Here is a 23,381-nt window from a genome sequence, read left to right as displayed (position 1 = left end):
TAAGTCTAGAGTAAAATGTTGAGGCTCTAGCCACATACATAAGTACGAGAGCTTCCCCTTATAACCTTCCATTCTCTGCTTCTGCTTGGCTCTTGCTTGATGTATGATTTATCTGTTCCTTTGGTGTGGTAACCTAACTTGTGCCTAACCTTTACTATGTTTATCCTCTTGGTGCAGAATCTAAAATGGACAGACAACGAAGGCTGAGACTGGCTCACGTCCTGAAGTCCAATGATGGGGCTTCGGCGTCTCCCCTTTCAACCTCTGCTACCCCCCCATCTTCTCCCAACCTTCACCCTTAGTCTGCCACGACACCATCAACTCCATCAATCCAACCTTCTCCCAATCAAACTCCAAGCTCACCACCTCCTATTGCGGCCATGCCTCTTGCGCTGGCCGCGGCTGGTGCTCCCTCAGCCCCCCTTGACAAGGGAAAAAGGGTAGTGGAGGTGGTTTCTGACGATGAAGACTCCGTTGAGGGGCAAGTCTTCAAACGACAAAGAACCCAACACCCCCCTCAGCAAGTTACTTCCGCCACCTCTTCCTCGCATGGTGCCGAATCTCTGAGGGAGGACCCTCCAAGTGCCACTTCCCCTCCTCAACCAATGGCCTTGGAGGGTGGTGTTGAAGCTGATTCCTCAACCGTCCCCCCACCTGCCCCAGAACTTCCACTCCCGATGCAAGACTCACTGAGGGGCTTCTTGGGCAGGGCGTCCTCGCGGGGCCAGGCTGAAGGGCCCCAAAAAGAAAGCATCTACTACTACATGGGCGCCTTCATGTCCTGCACCCACACCTGGCATGCACAGGCCAGGGCTAAGGTCGTTGAAGCCTCTTCCTTCCAAGTGCTGGAGAAGGAAGTTACCTCTCTGAAGGAGAGGCTAGCCACCCACTGGGGACGCCAAGAGGAAGCGTACAAAACTTCTCTGAGGGTGGCACAAAAAGCAAAAGAGAAGGCCAACAAACGGTTGCATGAGGTGGCTCAAGCCAACGCTGAGCTCCTCAATCAGGTGGTGCCCCTTCGAACGAAGATTGCTGATCTTGAAGCGGCGGTGGAAACCTCCAAGGCGTAGCAAAAGAAACTTGAGAACCAGTGTGTTGATCGGGAGCAAACACTGGGAAGAACCGAAGCTGCGCTCGAGGAAAAGACTAGCGAATGCTCTCGACTAGCCGCCGAGAGCGCCACCCTCCAAACCAAAGTCCAAGAGCTAACTTCTACCTTGGTCTCTAAGGACCACGAGATGGCCACTCAAAACGCCAACTTCAAGGTTGCTGAGGAGAAGCTGGTCGAGGAGGCCGCCGCTAGGTTCGCGGATGGGTTTGCGGAGGCCTTAGTCCAAGCGGCTTGTGCCAACCCAGGCATCGACATCTCCAAGTGTAGCCCTCTGAACGGGTGGTTGGTGGGGAAATCGTGCCATTAGAGGCCTCTAGGGAATAGCCTCTACTTTGCACCTTCAACGACGTATTTGATGTATATATGGTTACCTTTTGTACTTGCCATGAACCTCGTTTGTAATTATAACTTTTTGAATTTGCTTAAATGCTTTCTCGAATTTGAGCCTCACGTTCTCGTTTTCTAACTTCTCTTACACTTTTATCTGTTTCTGCTTTCCGTTCTATATCGAAGGCACTACTGGTGCTTGTCTTCGATGCATTTATTTGTTGTTTTGCCCTCAATTCTTTAGGTAGCACGTGACTTTCCCTCTCATTCTTTCTTCTTAAGGTGTGAGGCACACACTTTAATGACTCACGCTCCTACGCTTCTTCTTTTTCATCTTCGAATTTCTTTTTCCCTCTGAACTTGTAAAATCTTCAACCTGCTTTTTACTTACCTTTCTTGGGCCCGAGGCACTCGTAGCCGTAGGCAGTACCGACTTTCTCATCGCTTTAGGATGAAAAGGGGAGTCTCTTCATTTTTGGCCTCGACATCGCTCGAGGGCGAGGAGGACTTATCTATTCTTTTGTGGCCTCGACATCACTCAAAGTCATGGAGGACTTATCCTACCTGTACTGGGTATCTACGCTCAAGGAGAGACCTGGTTTGGGTGTCCTCAGTGTCGCATAAATACTTGGGATAAAAGTCGCGCTCTAGGGCCCACGCCCATGGAGAGGCTTATACAAAGTGTCGTACCGTCCATGGGGTGTCTAAAACGCCAAGGCGACTTAGCCCTTACTTCTTTGGGCTTGGTGCCCACACCTGAGGAGAGGCCTACCACATCAGCGTCGTATCGTCCTCTGGGTGTCTAAAAACACCAAGACAGCGTGTCTAAACATCAGATGCTGGGGCTAGCTGTTCCTACCTGAGGAGGGGGTGTCCCGCGGGAATCCCATAACCCCTGCTCAGGGACTAGGTACCCAGGTTTTTAACTTACATATAACATCTGATACCGAGGCTAGCTATTCATACCTGAGGAGGGGGTGTCCCGAAGGAATCCCTTAACCCCTGCTCAAGGACTAGGCGCCTGGATTTCTAACTTATGTTTAATATCTGATGCCGGGGCTAGCTATTCATACCTGAGGAGGGGGCGTCCCGAAGGAATCCCTTAACCCCTGCTCAAGGACTAGGCTCCCGGACTTTAACTTATACTTAACGCACCTGATTTCTCGTTTTGAACTTGACCTTCGCTTCTTTATCTGGCGATGCCTACTTCTGGCGACGCCTTGTCACGGTGACGCCTTATCTTGGCGACGCTTTATCTTGGCGATGCCTCATTTTGGCGACGCCCTATCTTGGCGACGCCTTGAATCTTTGTCTTTGTTTCTTTAATTTTTGATCTTACATGAGAGGGAAAAACTAAGACAGGAATATCTTAAAATTCTCTTTTCTTTATTTGGGTGACCTTATAAAAAAACCCCCGAGAGGGAAAAAGAGTGTCCCCTTTACAAAACTTCAACTGAAATAAAATCAACTGAAATAAAACTTTAAATTCGCCGCATTCCAGCTATGTGGGATGGGGCCTCCTTCAAGAGTCTCTAACTTATATGAACCATTCCCCTTGACTTTTATTATTCTGAACGGTCCAGTCCACTTGGGAGACAACTTGTTTTCCAATTCGTAAGAGTGAACCTTCCTCATGACTAGATCACCAACCTGGAATTATCGCAGCTTCACCTTAGAGTTGTATTGAGGTTCCACTCTTCTCTTCATAGCCTCAACCTTTATTCTCGCCTTTTCTCTGGCTTCGTCTATCAGATCCAAGTTCACTTTTCTTTCCTCGTTGGATTCTTCTGCCACGAAGCCTAGGAAACGGGGCGAGCTCTCGTGGATCTCCACTGGGATCATGGCGTCCGACCCATACACTAGGCTAAAAGGCGTCTCCATGGTGGAAGATTGGGGCGTGGTGTGGTAAGCCCACACAATCCTCGGCACTTCTTCTGCCCACGCCCCTTTAGCTTTCTCTAATCTGCGTTTCAGACCTCTCAACAAAACTCTATTCGCTGACTCGACCTGCCCATTCGTCCGGGGATGTTCGACTGACACAAACACCTGCTTGATTCCTACTTCTGTACACAGCTTCCCCAACTGTTGGCTCGCAAACTGGGTGCCATTGTCAGAAATGAGACGCCTCAGCACCCCAAAGTGTTGTACCTTGTGCGCAGTGATCTGTGCCACTGGTTCAGCCTCTATCCACTTGGTGAAGTACTCGATGGCAACGATTAAGTACTTCATCTGCCTTATCGCCAGTGGAAAGGCCATGGGCTGTGTATGAATCTCAGTTCCTCTGGCGGCGCCTTGTGCCAGTCAGCGTGCATCTGACACTGCTTGCAGCTCTGGGCGTATCGAACGCAGTCTTCTCTTACCGTCGGCCAGAAAAAACCTGCACGTATCACCTTGGATGCCAAGGATCTTCCTCCCACATGGGTCCCACAAATACCTTCGTGGAGTTCAACCATTATTCTGGTGCACTCGTCGCCACTTACGCACGTCAGGATAGGGTGCGTAAACCCATGTCTGAATAATATCCCATCCACTAAGGTGTACCTTGCGGCGTTCCTCTTGACCTTCTTTCCTTCCTCTGGTTTCGCTGGGAGGATCCCATCCGCGAGGTATCGCCTGTAAAGGGTCATCCAGGTGTCTCCTTCCTCCAAGGTGCATACCCGTATGCCCTTCTCTCCTTCCGGCGAGGTTGCGTAAGTACTGATGCAAGGTGCCCTCGCCCTATCTTGACACAAAGAGCGATGGCTCCTTGACTTTCCTCTTGCTGCACTAACGCGAAGGACATCCACCCTGTTGTCTGCCACAAACTTTCGCGGCGTCTTGAGGGTCTCTTGGATGACAGTCCTCTGCCTTTCCCCCTTGCCTGAGCTGGCCAGCTTGGCAAGCAGGTCAGCTCTGGCATTTTGCTCCCTAGGGACATGCACCAGCTCAAACGCGGCGAAGGCTCCCTTCAACATGTCGACGTACCTCAAGTATGCGGCCATCTGTGGATCCTTTGCCCGGTACTCCCCTGTTACTTGCCCTGTGACCAATTGTGAGTCACTCTTTTCCAAAAGGCTTTGAGCACCCATTTCTTTAGCCAAAAGCATCCCAGCAATCAACGCCTCATACTCCGCTTGGTTATTGCTTGCTTTGAAAGCAAAGCGTTAGGCTTGCTCGATCAACACTCCGTTAGGTCCCTCTAAGATTATTCCAGCGCCACTCCCCTGCTGGTTGGAGGACCCATCCACTGAGAGCATCCACTTTGACCCCGACTCTACCTCTGGGGCGTCTCCTCCTGTGAGAGCTCCACCACGAAATCAGCATAGACTTGCCCCTTGATAGATCCCCTGGGTTCATACTGGATGTCAAATTCTAACAGCTCCACCGCCCAGCGAACCATCCTCCCCGCTACATCTGGCTTCTGAAGTACTTTCTGGATGGGGAGGTTCGTCATCACCACCACTGTGAAACTGTGGAAATAATGGCGGAGCCTTCTGGCTGAGAACACCACCGCTAATGCTGCCTTCTCTAGCAACTGGTACCTCAATTCTGGGCCTTGCAAGGCCTTGCTTACGAAGTAAATGGGCTTCTGTACTTGGTTTTGCTCCTGGACCAGCATAAAGCTAATGGCCCACTCTGTTACCGCAAAGTATAATCGGAATGGGACGCCTACTTGTGGCTTGCAAAGCACAGGTGGTGTCGCCAAGTACTCCTTTAATTTGAGAAACGCTACTTCACACTCATCTGTCCATGCAAAACGACTATTCCTCTTGAGGCATTGGAAGTAGTGGTGGCCCTTCTCCCCTGCAGCAGACACGAACCTTGACAAAGCTGTCATCCTCCCAATCAATTGTTGGACTTCTTTAACTGATGTTGGGCTTCTCATGGCGATGATAGCTGCACACTTATCGGGGTTCGCCTCTATCCCCCTCTCGGTGAGCATAAACCCCAAGAACTTCCCTGCCTCCACACCAAAAACGCACTTTTCTGGGTTTAATTTGAGACGATACTTTGATATGGTAGCAAACAGCTCTTCTAGATCCCCTGCGTGCTGCCCTCTCTCGTGGGAGGTCACCACCATGTCATCTACGTAGGCCTGCACGTTCCTTCCCAACATAGGCGCAAGGACCTTGTCCATTAGCTTTTGGTAGGTGGCGCTTGCATTCTTCAACCCAAATGGCATCACCTTGTAACAGTAGTTGCATGTCTCCGTCATGAACGTTGTTTTACTCTCATCCCTTGGATGCATCTTGATCTGATTGTAACCTGAGAATGCGACCAAGAAACTCAGCATCTTACAGCCCGAGGCGCTATCCACCAATGCGTCAATGTTGGGCAGCGGATACGAATCTTTCGGGCACGCCTTGTTCAAGTCTGTGAAGTCGACGCACATCCTCCACTTCCCATTTTCCTTCTTTACCAGAACTACATTGGCCAGCCACTCAGGGTATTGTATTTCCCTGATGTGTCCGACACTTAACAGCTTCTGCGTCTCTTCTTTAACGACGAGGCATCGTTCCTAGTTGAACTTTCTCCTTCTCTGCCGCACAGGGCGAACCCTGGCGTCCATGGTAAGATGGTGGCACAAGAAATCTGGGTCGATGCTCGGCATGTCCGCCACAGTCCACGCGAATGCATCTAGGTGGCGCGAGATCACTGCAGCTACCTCTTCTTGTTCTTCCTGGCTCAAGAAGCGTCCTACTTTGAACACCTTACCCCCTATCTGCCTTTCCACGACGTTGTCTCCTGGTTGGGGTTGCTCACTCTGCACGCTCTCTGCACGAGAGTCATTCATGTGGTCCTCTTTTATAGGTGTCGCCCTATCGAATGCGTCGGGCATCACCTCCTCTGACTCTTCTTCCATGGGTGAGGCCTCTTCGCATACCTCTTCCATTGGCGAGGCGTGACCACATCTTCCTTCTGAGCGTACGTCTTCTATAGGCGTCGCCCCTGCGGGTGTAGCCTCGACAGGCATGGACTCCGCGAGCGTCGCTTCTTCGAATGGTTCCAACTCCATTTGCGAATCTGATATGGGCGATCGTTCTATTACCATGACCACGCCTCTCTTTGTCTTCAGGCTATTTTCATTGCACTTTCGGGCCTCTTCCTGATCTGACTTGATTACGATTACCTTGCCACTAAGATCTAGTAGCTTCATCTTCATGTGGTGCGTGGAGGATACTGCTCTTAACCTATTCAGCGTTGGTCTGCCTAATAAAATGTTGTAGGCTGAATTGGTGTTTACCACCAAGTACCGAATGCTCTCGGTACGGGACGCCGCTCCATCAGTGAACGTCGTCCTCAGCTCCAGATAGCCACGTACCTCCACTTGGTTATCTGCAAACCCATACAAGCATCCAGTATAGGGCCTCAGCAGGTCAGGGGATAACTGTAGCTTGTTGAAGGTCGACAAAAACATGACGTCTGCAGAACTGCCCTGGTCGACGAGAACCCTGTGTACCTTTCTTCCTGCTGTGACTACTGAAATGACCACGGGGTCATTATCGTGTGGGACGACATCCCGCAGGTCAGCCCTTGTGAAAACGAGGTCCGACTCCCACGGGTCATCCGAAAACTCCTCAGCAACTGAACTCAGTGACCTCACATATTTCTTACGTTGAGAGGCAGTGGGTCCTCCTCCGGAAAAGCCACCAGAAATGGTGTGAACCTCCCCATGAACTGGCATCTCATGCGCCTGACCTTCCTCTGGTACCGTCGGGACTGTGGTCGTAGTAGACCCAGCGAGATAATCTTTCAGGAACCCATTCTTCACGAGCTCATCCAACTGATAGCCCAGTGCTAAGCAATTGTTAATATGGTGCCCGAATGCCTCATGGAACTCGCACCACAAATCTTTGTGAGGTCCCAGTACCTTATCAGACTTCACTGGTGGCCTCAACCTGTCAACTATGTTGGGCACAACGATGAGGTCTTTAAGCTCTACCACAAAGTTGTGCCTCAACGATTTACGTCCTTCTCTCTTTCTCTCTGCTTGACCCCTGGGCTGGGTCCTTCTTGCCTCGTAGGGCAACTTCCTGTCTTGGTTCTCCCTCTCTGTCGTGGCCTCGTGGACCCTAGCAGGTTGCGCGCGTATATGCGCTCTCGGGCGCGCGGGCGCAACAGTTGGGCGTTTCTCGTACACCTCACCCTCAGAGGCAATGTGCTCTACTGCACGATGCCTTATCTCAGCGAAAGTCTTGTGGCGGTCACGAAAGAGTGACTTGCTGAAAGGCCCAAGACTCACCCCTTTCCTGAATGTGTACACAATCATGGGTTCGTCTGTGGTACCCACCTCCACCACCTGCGCCCCAAAACGGCTTATGTACTCTTTCAGGGTCTCATCTTGATACTGCTTCACGTCAAATAGGTCGTATGAAACTGGGGGTGGGGCCCTGTTGGCTAGGTACTGCTCTCGGAATAGCCGCGAAAGATGTGATGTGACCCTCTGGGAGGCTAATGAACCAGTCCATGGCCATCTCAGTCAACGTGCTCATGAAGAGCTTGCACTTTACAGCATTAGAACCGCCCACCACATCATCTGCGTGTAGAACGCAGTGAGGTGCACCTCAGGGTCTTCCATCCCTGTGAAGGTTGCTTTGGGCCCCGTGAACGTGTTGGGAATTGCTGTCTCTAGGATCGCTTGTGAGAACGGCGTTAAGAATTCTCTTGGTGGGGTGACAGCCTCAGCTTCGTCTATGTTGCGCTGCCCGCGGCTCAACTCCTCGTTTGTACGGTGGAACTCTTCGTTTCTCGCCTGGGACGCAGCGAGATCTGGCTGCATGCGTTCTTGCTCCACCTTCGACGCTGCCATTGCTTGTTGTAACCCCTGCATCATACACATGAGTTGTTGCATGGTCATCTCTTCACTCTCAGCGCGCGTCGCGCCTTGTCTCGTGGATCTCATCATTTGAAACCGCTCCTACCTCTCGTGCAACTTCAAAGGGTAAAGACTTGGATTCGAATGAACGTGAGCGTACCACGACTCAACCAAAGAAATCGGTGAAACTGCACCAATTCTTCTTTGGTAAAATCGCGAGAGAAAAACTGCAACTGGAACTGGAAAACTGGGTGGTGGGACTGATGTTTTATATCGGCCCCACGGTGGTCGCCAAATGTTCCCGCCGGTTGACCGAGATCGTCTTTGCGTGTGGCTCGTCTTTGGGAGCTAGGGCACCTTCGTTCTGCTCCGTCTGTGATACCTGAAAAGGAAGTGAACAAAAGGGGCGCCCTCGCGGCCGTTTGCACTTCGACGATGAAGTCAGCTAGCGAGAAACATCAAAGGTGACACACCTCCATGCCGGAACACCGTAAAACGAATGCTCTGAAGGTGGTAAAAAATAACTGAATGGCTAAAACTCTGTTGCCCTGATTGTCTTGTGCGCACAGTGGGTACGCAGCGAAACAACTAGGGTTTGTGCTCTGTGTAAACTATGAAAATTAGGTCAAAACTAAGGCCCCCCTTTTTATACACCTCCCGCATTTTAAAGCGCGTTAAAGCGCATTGAAAGCGTATAAAAATGTGCCTTGAAACATTTGATACATAAAAGCAAATATTGGTATTTGTGTGCTTATTGCCACGTGTTCTTCTGACTTGATCGCTATTCTACGTAGAGGGCCTCACACCGCCGTAACCCAACTTAGGGTTATTCCATTGTGTGAGTCCTCTTTCTTCGAAGTGCATCTGGCAAAGGGGGTGACTTTCTGGGTGCCAACTCATGCGCCCCAGCTTTTAGTCACTCACCTTGGGAGTGTATCTACCTTTCTCTCGTACCACGCACGTGGTTCTCCCCTGGACGTGGCCCTCTCATGGGTCGTATCTGTCCCAGGGTCTCCCAGCGGTGGCGTGGGTACTTCACGAGTTAGGTTACCCCCCTACTGGTACTAGAACTATGGCCTTGAAGCCGCCTTTCTCTTTTCTCTGTTACTGTTCTAAACTGTCGACGCCCGAGGCCTCTTTGTGATGTCTTATCTTGGCGACGCCTTAACCCGGCAACGCCTTTGCTTGGCGATGCCTTAACCTGACGACGCCTTTACTGGGCGACGCCTCAGCAAGGCGACGCCCCCTATTGGCGACGCCTTAACCTGGCGATGCCTCAAGCGGTCAATCTGTTGACTTTCTTTCTTGGGTCCCTCGAGGGGTCCCACCATGTGTTGACTTTGACCTTTGGTCAACGCCCGGGGATGGGACGGTACAAGCATCATGTTGTTCATTGTTGTAATTAGTTGCAGCTGAGAATGTGGACTTCGATGGGGGCTTTTGTTGTGTGCGTGGATCATTTAGTAACTGTGGCATTGACAAGAAATATATTGAATTTTCCATGTACCATTCCATGTATTCTCTACTGTGTAACAAAGGTCCATGCATTGGATGACCAGTTAACTTTAGTTCGTGACGGTTGTTCCACATGTTTATCCACTTTGCATGTTTAGTTTGCCAGTTTTCGTCAGATCATCCCCACATGTGAATTTTGTGTATTTTATCCAAGTTGTTAAGCGAGGTTGGGTCCTCTTGAAACAGACCAAATTGCAACCGAACTTTCTCATATTGATGTCATTCCACTATTGCAAAGAAAATAATAGGAGTGCATGTTGTCCAAAGTTCAGCATCCATATATGCTTCTAGTGGGGTGGATGCCTCGAAGTCCTTGTATGGATTCCATTTAAACTGTAGTAAAGCATTCTTATTATATAAGATTTGTATTGAATTTTAAAATTTTAAATGAAATTTCAAATGAATATTTTTTTCCATTACCTGATCACCTTGTATGTGGTCAATCGTAGACCTATACTCAGTAGACCATTGTGAGGGACATTTTGGAAGTTAAGAACCCTGCCACCACTCCATTTACAAACTAGGAGGTACAAAGCCTGTTGTCTGGAAAGAGCCACGATGTATGGCATGCAACAACGGTCAAAGGTGGGGACATATGACAACCAATCTGGCTGAGTCGATCAACTTTATTTTGAAGAAAACAATTTTAGAATTATAGGCCTTAAACAAGAGGGGGTGAATTGTTTTTGAAAGATTTTCACATGTATTGAAGGTAGAGTGAAAAGCAATGAATAATTAATCAATTTAAAATTTGTACAGCTAAATAGAAAACTGTTTTTAGCTTGATTCTCGAAAATCAACCAGTTGTTTTCACGAAACAACCGGTTGTTTATACCAACAAATTTGAAAAAAAAAAGTTAAAACAGTTTAATGAGTCTAGGGATAGAAAGATTCACACAAGATGTTTATACTAGTTCACTCTTAACTAAGAGTTGCATCCAGTCCTCATCTAACCACTGAGAATTTACTATGTAATCAAACCTACATTACAAAACACACACCAAAAGTGATTACTTGAACCCCTCAAGAACACACACCACTTTTGGCAAACCACAAAATTTCGATAAACACCTTCTGAAACTACACCACACCAGAACACAGAGAAATACAATGCTCAAGGAAGAAGGGAAGAGAATACATCTGGGTAAATCAAAGCTTAAGGTTCATAATTACAAGACTCAATCCTATCCCGCACTTAAGATGATCCAAAAGCTCTTTGAACTATTGAAAACTATTTTTTGATTAATCTATCTTTCTTAGTTAATGCATAGGAGCGTAAAACAACCTTTTTATACTCCAATCAAGTGGTTAAAACAGTTAAATCAAAAACCAAAAGGTTTTAGAATCATTTAAAACAAATTGGAACAACTTAATAGAATTATGTTAAGGTTCAGAAAAACAACCAGTTGATTTCTTGAAACAACCGGTTGAATCTATTAGACAGCAAAGCCAAAACAAAGCCAAGCTTTTCAAACTCATTTTAATAGCCACTAAAGGTCAAACAACCGGTTGAATCGACATTTCAACATGTTGAAATTTCACACTCTTTAGAAAACTCATCTTTTCAAAAAGATTAAGATTCAATTAACCTTAAATCATCTTAAAGAGTGACTTAACACTTCAAAGACTACAAGACACACATATCTCATCGGTTGCAACAACAAGCTTACCCTTTGATCTGTCTTTTTCACACCCTTTTTCCTTTTCTACTATCCCGACCAGTCCTCAGTCATCGACCCAGGGACTGACTTCAAACATCGCACACCGATGCTTGGTAATGGAAGGGGGGCACATAAGGTGGGCCCCAGACGCACCTACCAGAAGATTGGTTAGTTTTCGTACATTGATATCATAAATCCTGATGTTGGAAATCGACATCGGACCTCGCCGACAGAGGAAGAGATCGGGCATCGGCGGTCTGAACGTTGTAATGGGCCACGTAAGGTGGGCCTAGAATTATGACAAGTTCATAGTTAAGACATCTGATATGTGGGAAGCCTGAGTCACGAAGGATCCATGCACATGGTGTGTATAGCGCATGAAGGCGCGAAATAAGTAAATAATCCTAAGAGGCGATAAGCCCATTCGGTACTTGGTCGTGAACGCCAGCTCCGCTTACAATATTTTGTTGGGCAGACCGGCATTGAACCGGCTGAACGCAGTAGCCTCCACGCGCCATATGAAGATGAAGCTATCGGACCTCAATGGCAAGGTGACAGTCATCAAGTCAGACCAGGAGGAGGCAAGGAAATGCTATGAGAACAGCCTGAAAACGAAGAGAGGTGTGTTCATGGTGTATGAGCGTCCGCCGAGTGCAGACACGACGATGGTTGAGGCGACGCCCGCTGGGTCGACGCCTAACAAGGCCATACCCGCGAGGGCGACGCCCGAAGCAGATGCACCCATGGAAGAAGGCCCTGACGACGTGGCGCCGAAGGAGGCGGCGCACGTCGAGTATGGTAGCAGGGAACAACCGGCGGCTAACGCCGTGGAGAGGGAGATTGGCGGCAAAACGTTTAAGTTAGGAAGTTTGCTGAGCCCAAAAGAACAGGAAGGGGTGGCAGAAGTGATTTCACGCCACTTGGATGCTTTCGCATGGTCCGCCTCGAATATGCCCGGCATCGACCCTGATTTCCTGTGTCACCACCTCAGCATGGACGCCACGGTCCGCCCCGTGCGCCAAAGAAGGAGAAAGTTTAACGAAGAGAGACAGCAGGTGGTAAGGGATGAAACGCAGAAGCTGTTGAGTGTTGGCCACATCAGGGAGATTCAATACCCCGAGTGGCTGGCCAACGTCGTCTTGGTGAAGAAGGCGAATGGGAAGTGGAGGATGTGCGTGGACTTCACGGACTTGAATAAGGCGTGCCCGAAGGACTCGTACCCATTGCCCAGCATCGACGCGTTGGTGGATAGTGCATCCGGCAGCAAGGTGTCGAGCTTCCTGGACGCATTCTCGGGGTACAACCAGATCAAGATGCACCCGAGTGATGAGAGTAAAACTGCATTCATGATTGAGACTTGCAGTTACTGTTATAAGGTGATGCCTTTTGGGCTGAAAAACGTGGGCACCACATACCAAAGGCTAATGGACAAGGTCCTGGCGCCCATGCTAGGGAGGAATGTGTACCCCTACGTGGATGACATGGTGGTGGCGTCGCAGGATGGGGCACAGCACACGGCAGAATTGAAGGAGTTGTTCGTCACAATATCCAAGTACCGCCTCAAGCTAAACCCTGAAAAGTGTGTCTTCGGGGTAGAGGCCGGTAAATTCTTGGGTTTTATGCTCACAGAGAGAGGGATAGAAGCGAACCCTAACAAATGCGCAGCGATCATCGCCATGCGAAGCCCGACGTCGGTAAAGGAAGTGCAGCAGCTGATAGGGCGGATGGCGGCACTCTCAAGGTTTGTTTCCGCCGGGGGAGAGAAGGGGCACCCATATTTCCAGTGCCTCAAGAGAAATAGTCGCTTTGCATGGACTGACGAATGCGAAGCGGCTTTCATTAAGTTAAAAGAGTACCTGACGACGCCACCGGTCCTCTGCAAACCAGTAACAGGTGTGCCCCTCCGGCTATATTTCACGGTAACGGAGCGGGCTATTAGCTCTGTGTTACTCCAGGAGCAGGACCAGAGTCAAAAGCCCATCTATTTCGTGAGGAAGGCATTACAAGGCGCTGAGACGAGATACCAGGCGCTGGAGAAGGCAGCGTTAACAGTGGTGTTTTCAGCCAGGAGGCTCCGTCATTACTTCCACAGCTTTACGGTGGTAGTGATGACAAACCTCCCTATACAGAAGGTGCTGCAGAAGCCTGACGTGGCGGGAAGAATGGTGCGCTGGGCGGTGGAGCTGTCAGAATTCGACATTCAGTATGAGCCTAGAGGATCCATCAAAGGGCAAGTGTACGCAGATTTTATAGTGGAACTCTCGCCCGGAGGTGAGCAAGAGGTGGAGGTGGGCTCGCAGTGGTTGCTCTCGGTTGATGGCTCTTCCAACCAACAAGGGAGTGGTGCGGGAATAGTCTTGGAGGGACCCAACGGCGTACTGATTGAGCAAGCTCTGCGCTTCGCCTTTAAGGAAAGTAATAATCAGGCGGAATACGAAGCCCTGATAGTAGGAATGCTCCTGGCCAAGGAGATGGGCGCACAGAACCTCCTGGTGAAAAGCTATTCCCAGCTGATTACGGAGCAGGTGTCGGGTGAGTTCCAGGCGAAGGACCCACAGATGGCGGCGTATTGAAGGGAGCATTCAACGCTTTTGAGCTGATACATGTCCCAAGGGAGCAGAATGCCAGAGCTGACCTGCTTGCCAAGCTGGCCAGCTCAGGCAAGGGGGGTAGGCAGAGGACAGTGATCCAAGAGACGCTCAAAGCTCCGCGTAAATTCGTGGAAGATAACAGGGTGGATGTCCTCCAGATCTGTACATCAAGAGAGAGTCCAAGGAGTCATCGCTCTGAAGACGCCCCGCATCAACACGTACGTGGATATGCCTGAAGAAGGAAGGCAAATGCAAGTATGTGTCCTGGCCGAGGGAGACACCTGGATGACGCCATACAAACGGTACCTGGCGGATGGGGCTCTCCCAGTGGAGCCGGAAGAGGGTAAGAAGGTCAAGAGAAATGCCGCAAGATATACTCTGGTGGACGGAGTGTTGTTCAGGCACGGTTTCACTCACCCTATCCTAACGTTTGTAAGTGGCGACGAGTGTACGAGGATAATGGCGGAGCTCCACGAAGGCATTTGCGGGAGCCACGTGGGGGGAAGGTCCTTAGCCTCCAAGGTGATACGCGCAGGGTTCTTCTGGCCAAAAGTAAAAGAGGACTGCGCGTGACACGCCCAGCGCTGCAGGCAATGCCAAAAGCACGCTGACTGGCACAAGGCGCCGCCAGAAGAACTACGATCCATATATAGCCCGTGGCCTTTTCATACCTGGGGAATCGACATCCTGGGTCCGTTCCCACTGGCGATAAGGCAGATGAAGTATTTGATCGTTGCCATCAAGTACTTCACCAAGTGGATAGAGGCAGAGCCCATGGCACAGATCACTGTGCACAAGGTACAGCACTTTGTGTGGAAGAACATTGTGTGTCGCTTTGGCGTACCTAGGCGCTTGATATCCGATAATGGGACCCAGTTTGCCAGTCAGCAGTTGAGAAATTTGTGCGCTGAGGTAGGTATCAAGCAAGTGTTCGCATCAGTCGAACACCCCCAGACCAACGGGCAAGTGGAGTCAGCAAACAGAGTCCTGCTGAGGGGGTTAAAGAGGAGGTTAGAGAAGGCCAAAGGGGCGTGGGCGGAGGAAGTACCAAGGATCGTGATCCTGCCTGTTGACCGGAACGCTGGAAACCGCCTCGTCAAAGGATCGACGTGCGCACCGCTTCTCACTTCCGTTCCTCTCCGGGATCTACCTCAAGAACCTGCAAAGAAACAGAGCGGCGCCGCTGCGGCCGATCGCACTCCAACGCTCAAGTCAGTGACGGTATCACCAAAAACTAAGAGAACAAGAACCGTGCAAATCCTCTCTCACAGTCAGCTCTATCACTCGCAAGCGTAAAGTGTATAAACTGAATGTGCGTACCTCAGAAAGTTTGTTAAGAACTCTTATATACCTGGTAGCTTTCTCTCTCCTGGCAGTTACAGACTTGGACACGTGGCTCACATCCAACTGTACACGTGCCATCATCTGGAGGCTCCCTGACTTGGCGCTGCTTCTACTCCCATTTTGGCTAAGTTACTTATGCATGGTACTGCCCAGTGCATAGCTAACTTAGGAGTGCGATCTCTACTGGAACTGGCGAGTTAGGGGCCTTCATAAACCTTCCCTGTGGTCTCGCCGGCCGCCTTCACAATCTGCTTCTCCTTCATCTTCGGCGATGTGCTCGCTCTGGCGATCTCCAATGACTAGGTCGCCTGAATCTACATCTGGCGACTTCATCTTCAACCTGGCGATCGCCGATTCTGGTAAGCTGGAAATCGGAACACGCCAACATAACAACTGGCGACTACACGAGCCCCCCGACTTCCTTCCCTTCTGCCAACCTGGCGCCTTGTCAATACGCCTATACTGTAGGAGGATGCCATGTCATCACACCCGACCACCAGGGCGGTACACAAGCCCCCCAGTCTTAAGCGAAGACTTGTTTAGCGAAAAGACTGAAAGAGCCTTCGTTAACACCGATCTACGTGGCACTGACGCAGAATTCCAAGCGGTTGTACCTTCTGCTGCTCTGACGCCCCACCAAACCCCACACTCATCATCAACGGCTCTCTTCATTTGCCGTTTGCGCTTCCTAAAACCATTTCGAAAACCCTTAAACCCATTTCGCTCCACTGTTCCATCACTTTCTTCGTGCTTGCAAACGCTCTAACTTCCTTCTGCGAAAACTCTCAACGCTCTTCAACGCTCTAGATCACCATCTTCCTCCATCGTCTTCCTGATCATCGAAAGGTAACTACTTTCCTTCATCTGCTGGTTTTCCTTGCATTTTCACCGATTTGCATCATCCTGTAACTGCTTGGTGCATACGCTGTGGGTTGTTTTTCCATTTCTCCTTCTGCGTAACTTAGGGCTTTGTCAATCGTCGCAACGAACCTACATTCGTTCGTTTTTCACCTTCCTTCTATGATCGAGTCAGCCTCTGTAATCCCCTGATCATTTTTCCTTTCTTCTTCCTTTGCAGCTGCTATCATGACTCGCACAAAGATTACCCCGAACCCTCCTCCTTCAGCACGAAACCTTCCTTCACAAGCACACGACTCAACACAAGTTCGTGGCGCTTCATCTTCGCAGGCTGAGAGGCCTGCGTCTTCCCAACCTGTCCTAGCCCAGGCGACTCCACCTAACGCTGGAGGAGCCCCCGTTCCCCTGCCAGACTTCAAAACTTTATACCCCTGGGCTAACTCAACCCTTCTGAAAGAGACATCCTCCGTGAACACTGCGGGAGCAGTCTTGCGGCTGACTAAGGGGGACGAGATCTACCAATCGTTTCACAAGGAGCACGACGAAAAGATGATGGTGCTGCCTTGCCCCGCCGACCTGCCCGTGTGTGCTGATGACAAGGTAAGCGCCGACGGGCCCTTCTGCTTTGTCTATACGACTTTGTTCAAGAAGGTCAGGCTCAGGTTCCCTTTCACCCGATTCGAGAGGGAACTTCTTACCGAGCTCAACATTGCTGCCGCCCAGCTCCACCCCAACAGCTGGGCGTTTGTTCGAGCTTTTCAAGTAATGTGCGCCCACCTGGGGTTGCCCGCATCGGTGGACGTGTTCTTATTCCTTTTCGAAGCCAAGCACCAAGGAGACCGCCTGTGGATCAGCTTGAACGCGATTGCTGGGAGATCCATTTTTACCATCTTCCAGCAATCGTACAAAGACTGGAAGGGGAAATTCGTCCAAGTACGTGCAAACGACAAGGACGCCTCCCTTCTCGATGGCTTCCCCTTGTACTGGGTGGACAAGGGGAAAAAGGAGTCCAAGAGCTGCTTCAGGAGGCCCAGAAGTCCTGATAGCATGGGAGCATTGGACAGAGACCTCTGTCTCTTCTGGAAGAAGGTGGCGGACGCCAATATAACTTTCCTCACCACCACCCTGATATGCTTCGAATTCTACGAAGATCAGCTAGAAATTCGAATAGGTTAGGACATCAAACTCTTGCTTTGATACTGCTTCTTGTTTAGCTGTTTCTGGGCGTCTTGTGCGTTATGCACAAGACTTTGGCTTTACTTTTTCTGCACATATCATCTGCTTTGCTGTTTATTACCTTATGCACTTATCTGTTTTCCTTGAGTTAACCCATGCATTTTCGTCCCCTACAGACAACATGTTGCCCAGGAACATGCTCGCCGAACTAAAGGCGCTCGCCCGAAACCACGGGTTGGCGACCGGTTCCCAAACGGTGCCCAACTCGGTGGTGGAGGCCGCCATTGTCCAAGGGCGATCACCACCCAAGGAGCCCGCCCAACGCAAAAAATTGGTCCTTAAGAGACCTAAAAGGAAAGCCCCTCAAGTCATCCATGAGGAGGAAGAAGAGGATGACGAGGTCACCGAGGATGGCCTCGTTACGAAGAGGAAGAGGGTGGCACCTTCTTCACCACCTGCTCCACCCCCTCTTCCATCCTCAACATCACCATCAACGCCTGCTCCTCCTCCAACATCGCCAACACCACAGGCTCCTTCCTCACCAGTCCAAGCGGTTCAACTGGCCACTGCGCCACCTGCAGCTGAGGCCCAAGAGCCAAATTTCCTGGAGGACCCCCTAAGCGCCTCTACGCCATACGTGTCAGCCGGAGGGGGCCCCCCTTCAAACACTTCAGCTGCAGAAAATGTTCCAATCGGGGATGAGGTTGCTCATACTTCTCCGATTCTGATTACCGAATCCCCGATTGCGTCGCCACGCCAGGAAGCAACTACTGAAGAACCTGCTAAGGAAGGTGGCGACGAGAACCCACAACAAGCCCACCTGGCGCCTCTCCAAGCAGCAAACCTTCCCCTTGAGGTCACAAGGATGTGGGAACCTCTAACTGCCAAACTGAAAACCATAGCAGAGGATATCCTAGCGATCATAACCAGGGCTGTGGAAGGCTCAACCAGGAGGCTCCAAGACGACCTCTTCAACCTCAAAACCGAGAACAGCACCATGAAGATCGAGGTGGAGAAGTTGTCCTTCAGCCTGACGCTCGCAGAAATCGAACACTCCCGAGTGGAGGATGCAATGAATACCGAGCTCAGGCTGGCGCGCAAGGAGGCTACTGACCTTCGCCGCAAAGTTCACGAACTTGCCCAAGAGAAAGTCGAGCTGGAAAGCAAAATTGTGCCTCTTCGCGCCAAGGCGGTCGACCTGGAGGCTCTCATGAAAGCTGACGCCGCTAAGGTGCAAAAACTGGAGCAGAGGTCGATCGACCGAGAGAAACTTCTTGGGCAAGTTGAAAAGGCGAGGGACGACGCCATGGCTGATCTCGTCGAGGCCAACAAAGAGAAAGGAAAAGTGGCTGCTGAGTTGGCCCAAGCACAATCGGAATCCAAGAAGGTTACTGAAGACCTTCTACAGGCTCAAGAGACCAACGAACAACTCAAAAAACAGGTTGAAGAGCTGGAGCAGCAGAATAAAGAGCTAAAAGAGCAAACTGAAGACCTCAAGAAGCGGATTGAGGAACTTCAGGGGCAAATTGAAGAACTCAAGCTAAATTCTGCTCAGATTCTGGCTGCTGGATTCGAAGCTGCGCGGGAACAATTCGCTTGCCTATTCCCCGATCTGGATCTCAGCCTGGTGTCGCTGAACAACGAAGTAGTAGATGGAAAGGTCGTTCCTGCTGAAGACTAATCAACTCCACTTCATCTGCTACTTTTATGATTTCCCTTGTATATACCTTGTAATAAACTCGTGCATATGTGCTTTGAACAGATACTTATCTCAATGACAAAGTTTGGATATTCCCTCTCCTGACTTCTTTAAGCGCTTTAACCTTCTTTGCATGTTTAACTTTGTCGGATTTAACTTAACGATTTTGCAAATACGACTTTTGACTTAACTGCTTCGAACCGCTTCAAACTTAAGCAATAATCACTTTAAACAACTTATACTCTTAAGGCAACTAACCTTATTGTAAGAATACCTTTCAAGCAACGAACTGTAACTCAGTTATTGGCTCAAACACCGTCCCACTCGACCTGCTTCATCAAACAAGTCTTTTAACCTTCTCGCCGCTGTTTGAACTCTTCCCGATCGCCAAGAACTCTTGGTAACATCAGCTTTTCCTAGCCTCATGCTTTGGCAATTGTTTCTTTGCATGGGGGCAGAGACGCCTTTTGGGATCTCTCTTTACCCTCCTGGACTTCAGAACAAAGACCGGCTGACTAGGCGTTCTCTTCGAACCTACCTTAGCCACCTTCCAAACTTCTTCCACCCTCTGCGCCATACCTGAACTCGTTCGAGACGAGAAGGATTTTATCTTGCCTAAGCTCGCACGTAAGCGAGAAGGTCTTTAACTCGCCTGAACTCGCTCATCGGCGAGAAGGTCTTTATCTGGTGCCTCAACTTGCCCAGGGTGTACATCTCCCCCCCCCCCTGGATGCACTGAGGGCCTTTCTCTTTCTCGCCTGCACTCGCTCGACGGCGAGGAGGTCTTTAACTGGCCTTAACTCGCTCGACGGCGAGAAGGACTTTATCTGGTGCCTCAACTTGCCCAGGGTGTACATCTCCTCCCCCCTGGATGCACTGAGGACCTTTCTCTTTCTCGCCTGCACTCGCTCGACGACGAGGAGGTCTTTAACTGGCCTTAACTCGCTCGACGGCGAGAAGGACTTTATCTGGTGCCTCAACTTGCCCAAGGTGTACATCTCCTCCCCCCTGGATGCATTGAGGACCTTTCTCTTTCTCGCCTGCACTCGCTCGACGACGAGGAGGTCTTTAACTTGCCTCAAAACGCGCGAGGGCGTCGAGGTCTTTCATCTGGTGCCTCCGATCGCCGAAAGACGATGAGGACTTTAAAACTTTAACTGGTGCCTCCAATCGCCGAAAAACGATGAGGACTTAAAAACTTTAACTGGTGCCTCCAATCGCCGAAAAACGATGAGGACTTAAAAACTTTAACTGATGCCTCCAATCGCCGAAAAACGATGAGGACTTAAAAACTTTAACTGATGCCTCCAATCGCCAAAAAACGATGAGGACTTAAAAACTTTAACTGATGCCTCCAATCGCCGAAAAACGATGAGGACTTAAAAACTTTAACTGAAAGCATGCGATATATCTTTTCTTGCCTTAAATCACTTACAAGTGACAAGGTCTTTCTTCAAAACTTTTGGGAAACAGCAAACATGCAACCAGAAAACGCCTTATACTTCGAAAACTCTTCTTTTATTGGGTGGCCTCATTAAAAACCTTCCTTAGGGAAAAAAGAGTGCCCCCTTGAATCTGTTTTAACAGAGACATTGTAATATAACCTTTGTGTTTGTCTTTACTTACAAAGCTCTTAACTATAGTACAACTTCAGGTGTGTGGCGTTCCAGGCGCGAGGGATCGCCCCTCCTTCCAGCGTCTCTAAGCGGTAGGCCCCGTTCCCGAGCGCCTCGGTTATTCTGAACGGTCCAGTCCACTTGGGTGACAGCTTATTCTCCATCTCGTACTGGTGGGCCTTCCTCATCACCAAGTCGCCTTCTCTAAACTGCCTTGGCATCACCTTTGAGTTGTATCTTCGTTCAACCCTTCTCTTCACAGCTTCAGCCTTCAACCTCGCCTCTTCCCTGACCTCATCCAGTAGATCCAGGTTCAGCCTTCTTTCTTCATTCGAGTCTTCCTCTACGAAGTTCTGGAATCTCGGCGAGCTCTCCTGGATCTCCACCGGAATCATGGCATCACACCCATAGACCAAGCTGAACGGGGTCTCACGGGTTCCTGACTGTTCGGTGGTGTGATATGCCCAGACTATACGGGGCACCTCCTCGGCCCAACTTCCCTTGGCTTTCTCAAGCCTTCTTTTCAAACCTCTCAACAACACCCGATTAGCTGACTCCACCTAGCCATTTGTCTGAGGGTGCTCGACGGATGCAAACACTTGTTGAATTCCCACCCCTTCGCAAAGCTTCTTCAACAGGTGGCTTGCAAACTGCGTCCCATTATCTGACACCAGGCGTTTAGGCACTCCAAACCGGCACACGATGTTCTTCCATACAAAACCTTCGATCTTGTGTGCGGTGATTTGGGCCACTGGTTCTGCTTCAATCCACTTGGTGAAATACTCAATCGCCACCACCAAGTACTTCATCTGCCTGATCGCCAGCGGGAAAGGTCCCAGGATGTCGATTCCCCAAGTATGAAACGGCCAAGGGCTATAGATCGACTTCAACTCCTCGGGATGTGCCTTATGCCAATCGGCGTGCTGCTGGCATTGTTTACAACATTGGGCATATTTCTTGCAATCTTCTCTCATGGATGGCCAGTAGTAGCCGGCACGGAGAGTCCTCGCGGCCAGAGCTCGACCCCCGACGTGGCTTCCGCATATACCCTCGTGGAGCTCTGCCATGATCCTCGTGCACTTCTCGCCGTGTATACATTCCAGGAGCGGGTGAGTGAACCCAAACCTGTACAGATCGCCATCAATCAACGTATACTTGCTGGAATTTTTCTTTACCTTCCTAGCTTCTATCGGATCCAGCGGGAGGAGGCCATCTGCCAGGCACCGTTTGTATTGTGTTATCCAAGTGTCTGGCTCATGGGTGGTGCAGACCTGCATCACATCCACCTTCTCTCCTCGACATGCTCTAATTCTCGGCGATCTCAGCGTTTCTTGCGTCAAGGACTTATGGCTTCTCGCTGCTCTCTCCGTCGACTTGCTTATTTGAAGGACCAGGTGATCTGCTACAAATGCCCTTGGCGTCTTCAGAGTTTCTTGAATCACCGTCCTCTGCCTACCCCCCTTGCCTGAGCTGGCGAGCTTAGCAAGCAAGTCAGCTCGGGCATTCTGCTCTCTGGGCACATGTACTACTTCAAAGGAGGCAAAGGAACTCTTCAATTCCTGCACATACGCCAAGTAAGCCGCCATTTGTGGATCTTTAGCCTGGAACTCGCCTGTTACTTGCCCCGTGACTAGCAGCGAGTCACTCTTAGCCATCAGCACCCTAGCTCCCATCTCCTTGGCCAGCAAAATCCCGGCGATCAGCGCCTCATACTCTGCCTGATTGTTGCTGGCTTTGAAGGCAAATCTCAACGATTGTTCGATCAGCACGCCGTTGGGTCCTTCCAATATGACTCCAGCACCGCTGCCCTGCTGGTTCGACGATCCATCCACCAAAAGTACCCAACGGAAATCGTCTCCTTCAACCCGCGTCGCCTCTGATGAGAGCTCAACCACGAAATCTGCAAAGATTTGCCCCTTGATCGGGCCTCGGGGCTCGTACTCAATATCAAACTCTGACAACTCCACCGCCCACTTCACCATCCTTCCCGCAACGTCGGGTTTCTTCAAGACCTTCTGGATGGGCAGGTCAGTCATCACCAATATTGTGAAACTGTGGAAGTAGTGGCGCAACCTCATCGCCGAAAACACCACAGCCAGCGCAGCCTTCTCCAGGGCCTGATATCTCGTTTCTGGGCCCTGCAACACCTTGCTCACAAAATAAATAGGCTTCTGAGCCTGATCTTGATCCTGGGCGAGCACCGCACTCACCGCCCTCTCGGTCACAGCAAAATACAACCTGAGAGGGATTCCCGCCAGCGGTTTGCACAGAACCGGCGGGCTCGCCAGATACTCCTTCAGTTTGACTAAAGCTTCCTCGCATTCTTTCGTCCAAGCAAACTTATTATTGCGCCGCAGACATTGAAAATAGGGATGCCCCTTTTCTCCGCTAGCTGACACGAAGCGAGATATGGCTGCCATCCGACCTGTTAGCTGCTGGACTTCTTTCACTGTAGCTGGGCTCCTCATCGCCAAGATGGCGGCACACTTGTCTGGGTTGGCTTCTATTCCTCTTTCAGTCAAGAGGAAACCCAAAAACTTTCCAGCCTCCACGCCGAAAATGCATTTCTCCGGATTGAGCTTTAACTTGAACTTGGCGATCGTCGTGAACAATTCTTCCAAGTCTGCAACGTGCTTGCTTTTCTCCTGCGAGGTCACGACCATGTCATCGACGTAGGCTTGCACGTT

Source organism: Phaseolus vulgaris, chromosome 11, assembly GCF_000499845.2.
Source record: "Phaseolus vulgaris cultivar G19833 chromosome 11, P. vulgaris v2.0, whole genome shotgun sequence".
NCBI classification, from domain to species: Eukaryota; Viridiplantae; Streptophyta; class Magnoliopsida; order Fabales; family Fabaceae; genus Phaseolus; species Phaseolus vulgaris.
This window is presented reverse-complemented; position numbering follows the sequence as displayed.